Raw genomic sequence first — 5,721 nt, forward strand, 5'->3', positions numbered from 1 at the left:
AAGAGCCTATCAAGCACCTTAGGGATTTTCAGACAGCTTGTTCTACTGTTAAGCATGATGGTACTGACGAAACTTCTATTCTGCTAAAAGCCTTCCCATTCTCTCTTGAGGGTAAGGCAAAAGAGTGGTACTACACCCAACCCGGAGCAACTATTTCTAACTGGGATACACTTAGAAGAGAATTTTTGGAGAAATTCTTTCCAGCTAAGGTTACCGATAAACTAAGGAAAGACATTTCCATGATCGTTCAGGACGAATCTGAGACTCTCTATGAATATTAAGAGCGCTTCAATAATCTTCTGGAAGCATGCCCTCACCATATGATTGACAAGATAATGTTGCTCGCCTACTTTACACAGGGTATGAAATCTCAAGATAAGACCACATTGGAAGGTGCTAGCAATGGGTCTATGAAAAAGTACAAGACTACGGAAGAGGCATGGCAATTGATCAGCGACTTAGCTGAATCTACTAGGAATCACAGGCAGAAACAAGGCCGGTCAAGAGCTGTTGCAGAGATATCCATTAGCAAAGAGACTACTGCTATAACTCAGAGCTTATGTGAAATGACCAACTTACTGAAGCAGATGCAACTGAGTCAACAACAAGCTCAGCAAGTTCAGCCTTCTCCACCACAGCACAGCCAACAGTTGGTTTCACAAAGAGTATGCGGGATCTGTGCTGATTACAGTCATTATACTGATGAGTGTCTGTAACTCCAACCGGAAGACCACACTGTGGCAGCCACCCACAACTTCTATGACCGCCCCAATCAAGGGTACAATCAAGGTGGCAGCTACAACCATGGATGGCAGGATAACCCCAACCAAGGTTGGAGAGATAATTCTGACCAGGGTTGGAGGGACAATCATAATAGAGGAGGCAGAGATAACAATGGAAACCAGAGATGGAATAACAATAACAACTTCAGGCAGCAGAATCAGAATCAGGCCTACAGAGCACCTCATCTAAGGCAGCCTCAAGCATCTCAGTAGACCCCCCCATATCACTTATCCCTCTTCATTTTCTAATAATGAGTTAGTACAATCTATTGATCGGAGACAGCAGGCCATGGAAAATAACCTTACTTCTACTCTAAATGGTCTGAACTCTACCTTGCAAGCCCTTGTCTCATAGATTGGATCACTGAATAACTCTAACAACCAGTCCTCAAGCTCTGGTGGACTCCCCTCTCAACCATTACCTAACCCTAAGGGTGGAATCAATGCCATTACCCTGAGATCTGAGACCACACTGGAAGAGAGGAATCCAGGGGAACCAAGCCCACCAGAACACGCCCCAGCTGCGGACACGGTTGAGGTAGAGGATGTTGAAGAAGAAGATGAAGCACAAGGCATGGCTGAAGCAAAAGTAGCCCAACCAAGGAAGGCAGAACCCCAGCAAACTGAAGCTATAAAAGACGCCACTCCTATTCTATTTCCACACCTTGCTAAGAAGCCCAGAAAGCAGATGGAACTCGATCCCAAAATGGTAGAAATCTTTAAAAAGGTTGAGGTAACTGTTCCTCTTTTTGATGTTATTCAGCAAGTGCCTAAATATGCAAAGTTTCTAAAAGAGTTGTGCATACATAAAGATAAAATCAATGAATTAGAAACTATTCCTTTAGGTAGTTCTATATCTACTTTAATGGGAAATATACCTGAAAAATGTAGTGACCTAGGCCCATGCATGGTTAACTGTACCATAGGAAGTGTGATATTTTCTGACTGTATGTGTGATTTAGGAGCATGCGTGAGTATTATGCCCTTGTCTATATATAATGCTTTAAGGCTCCCTCCCTTAAAAAGGTCGGTAGCTTGTTTTGTGTTAGCAGATAAAAGCATTATCACAGTGGTTGAAATTGCTGAAGATGTGTTAGTGAGCATTAAGGGGCTCACGTTTTTCATTGATTTTTATATCCTGGAGATGCCCCAAAATGACTCAGGAAGACCTTCATCAATCCTGCTTGGAAGACCGTTTTTGAAGACTTCAAAATTCAAGCTGGATGCCTTTTCGGGTACCTATTCCTTTGAGTTAGATGGCAGAACAGTGAATTTCAATCTGGATGAAGCTATGAAGCATCCCCCAGAAGATCACTCCATATTCCAATGTGACATCATTGATGATATTATAGCTGCAACTCACCAGGAACAAATGGAAGAGAGTCACATGGAGAAATATCCAAGTGTGGGGACACCCTCTGAACATATTGAAGATTCATCACCATTTTTACCAGCCCCAGAGAATTCAGAACCAAACCATGAGCGAAAAATGGAATTAAAGCCCTGATGTGTGGAAAACGATCCAACACAAAACTCACCGGCAAGTGTACCGGGTCGCATCAAGTAATAATAACTCACATGAGTGAGGTCGATCCCACAGAGATTGAAGGATTGAGCAATTTTAGTTTAGTGGTTGATTTAGTCAAGCTAATCAAGTAATGGTTGAGTGATTTATGATTGACAGAAACTAAATTGCTTGAAATGTAAAGAGGGAAGGGAAACTTGCAGAAAATTAAAGAGAGCCAGAAGTAAAATACTGAATCTTAAAGAGCAAGTAATTTAAAATTGCAGAAACTTAGATTGCAAGAAATGTAAATAACTGAAGCTTAAAGTGCAAGAAACGTAAATTACTTGAATCATAAAAGGGATTGGGAGTTGGGATTGCAGAATTTAAATAGGCAAAAATAAATTGCAATAAATAGAAGAGTAGAGGATTGATTGATTGGAATTAGATCTCAACAGAAAATAAAATTTCTTCAAAGAGTAAACAAAGAATGGCTGGTGCTTAATTTGCAGCAATAACAGGTGCTTAAGTTGCAGCAATTTAAAATTGGATTCAAGATCTTAGGAGTAGAAGAGACTAGATAACAAGTCTAGATCTCAAATCCTTCCTTGATCCAACAAGAACAATTGCAAAAGAAGTAAGAAAAAGTGAATTGCAGAAAGAGTAGAAGATGAAGCAGTATATGGAACTTGAAATTCAATTATGCAGAAAATTAATCAAGAGATCTCAAGGTGAGATTGAAACAGAAATTCTTCAATTCTCCACCCAAGATTCAAAGCAAGAAAAGTAAAGAGTGCTCAAGCAAGAACAAGGAAGAAGAGAGATCAATTCTCCTTCCCGATTCTCTAAGATCTCAATTTAAAGCTCAAAAATAAAATTCAAAATGAAGTTTTAAAATCTAAAAGTTCAAAAGAAAAAAAAAGTCCTCTTTACATCAAACTAGCTTCTATTTATACACTTTCTATTCTTGGTTTTTGGAATCTGGATGGGCTTTTGATTTGGTGAAGAAATGAATTAAGTTGGACTTTTAATTCAATTTTCAGCCCATAAGAAATTAGCTTCCAGGAGGCTGCTTTGCTCTTGTGGAGAGCAGAGCAGTGAAGTCTTGCATGGGGATGCATATTGCGTGCGTGCTGAGTGTGGGACATCAGGATGCTGCCCTGCTCTTGGGGAGGGCAGGGCAGTGGTGTCATGGTGCGCGCTTGTGCTGCGTCCTGGCCGTGTCATGGTGCCTGTCCGTGCGTGCTTGTGCTGCTCAAGGAACGCTGCTCTGCTCTCCTTGTGGGCAGCGCAGCAAAGTCTCCCAAGGGTCGCTGGTTCGAAACTTGATGGAGGGAGATTGTTGCATTCCTTCCTTGGTTTCTTGGCACCAAAGTAGCGCCTAATTCCTTGCTTCCTCAAGGTGCTGTGTTCGATCCTTGAAGGTTGAAAACAAGCCAATTTTGGCTTGTTTTCCTTGTTGTTGAGCGCTACTTCCTTCCCCTCTTGTTCTTGGGTTCGAAACCCATGGGTAGCACTTGGAGAACAATTTCCTTTAAATTGTTTTTTATGAGAGCCCGATATTGCTCTTGAGGAGGGCAGGGCAGAATTTTTCCTTCCTTTGTTCCTTGGCATAGAGTTGTGCTCCGCTCTTATGGAGGGCAGGGCAGTGATGTTTTGGAAGCTTGGTTCATTATGCTGCTCTTGTAGAGAGCAGTGTGGCTTCCTTCATCAGTGTTGCGCTACACTTTTCCTTCTTTTACCACACCTTTTTCTTCCTTTGGCCACACTTCTTAAGCCACGTTTTTCTTCTTTTTTTCCTTTTTTCACCTACAAAAAACCAAAACAACCAATCAAATATCTCCAAATTCACAAGGTTTATAAATCATAAAAAATCAATTAATTTTAGCTCAAACCTCATGATTTAGCATCAATTAAATGGTGGTTGTTTGATTTAAAGAAGTCATGCATTTTCATTCCAAATTACTTACTTAAGATGCAAGAAAGTGCATAAAGACTAGTGAAACAAGTGAAATTAGCTTGAAAAATGGGTATATGATGACTTGTCATCACAATACCAAACTTAAATCTTGCTTGTCCCCAAGCAAGCATCAAAACTAAGAGGAAATGAAATGAAAAAGAAGAGCATACATATCCTTATTAGGCATATAGTAGAACTTGGTTCATGGAGTTTCATGCAGATCAATAGTAGTTCATTTATTATTTGCTGTCATAACAAACAATGTCTCCTAAAGGGTTCACCAAGGTTGCTGCTATAATACCTTACTTTTTTATTTATTTCCCTTGTTAGCTTTTTCTTCTTTCTTTTTCATTAGAGAGCTTATTATTTATTGAAGGCTTGGTGGCAAATGTTGCAGCAGCCTTTGGCTTTATTTTTGGCTCAACATTTCTTCACCATAGACACATGGCTCACCATTTCCTCCTAGGATCATTGATGCCCAGCATCTCTTTGGATAACTAAATGCTTTGTAACTAGGTTGCTCTTTATTGTGGACTTTCAATTGGCCATCCCAAATCAGTTGCTCTAAGTGGCCAGGTTTTAAAATACCCCTTAGAATTTACTTGTCCAAGCATATCCTAGTACAAGAACACCACAAGCATGTGTCCTAGGGTCCAAGCTATTGGTGCCTAGCCTTATTCTTTGTTTCTTTGCCATCTTTTGGCCTTTTCTTTTTCCTTTTCTTTTGATTTTGTTTTATTTTCAAGGGACTTTTATTCATTGAAGGTTCATAGCAGCAAACTAGCTTAAGCTTCAAGTAACATGTCATTATGCAGCAATTATTCTATGAGCTAACAATTGAATTAAACATATACCACCACTAACTTCCATTCTAACTTATGCAACATTGGATATTTACTTTCTAATTCAAACATTTCTCTTTTATTCAAGCATATGGGAAACAAAACAGACTTCAAGCTAAGTGATGAATGACAAGCACTTATGCAAATAAGCATTCTTAACAAACAATTCCACTTGCAACCAAATAAACACTTTAGCAAGACATATAAGAGTTCCCAAATCAAAACAATTCACAACATCAAAGATTAAGTTTAGATACAACCTTTGAAGTTGCAGCCCTTTGGTTCTTCCTTCCGTTGTGTCCCTTTTGAGTCATAATGCCATTTGTCTTCAAATGTTGTCTAATTTCCTGCATAATTCTCAAAAGTTGCTTGCTTATCAAGCCCTTAAATGAATGGTTAGTATGCATAAATTGAGTGTGTCTCTTGGATTTATTTTGGTGTGGGAACACCAAACTTAATTCCTTGCCACTGCCTCAAATGCAACAAGTTAACCATATGTGAAACCTTGTGTCTTTGCTAAAGGTTATGAAATTAAAAAAACTAGAAAATAACTAGATGGTTGAATGAATTGTCTAATTGCCTGGAGCTAGCATTCTGCATAAGGTGAGAGTATGCTTTTAGATAGATTTTGGT

General features: G+C 39.4%; 1 non-coding gene across 1 annotated transcript; it reads right to left on the reverse strand.

Annotated features, from left to right (window-relative positions):
* Positions 1–218: 218 nt before the first annotated feature.
* On the reverse strand, positions 219–326 carry LOC130978220 (small nucleolar RNA R71). Its single transcript, XR_009085875.1, has one exon. It is a non-coding gene; the product is annotated as a small nucleolar RNA R71 (small nucleolar RNA).
* Positions 327–5,721: the final 5,395 nt, after the last annotated feature.

This window comes from Arachis stenosperma, chromosome 4 (genome assembly GCF_014773155.1).
Source record: "Arachis stenosperma cultivar V10309 chromosome 4, arast.V10309.gnm1.PFL2, whole genome shotgun sequence".
NCBI lineage: Eukaryota > Viridiplantae > Streptophyta > Magnoliopsida > Fabales > Fabaceae > Arachis > Arachis stenosperma.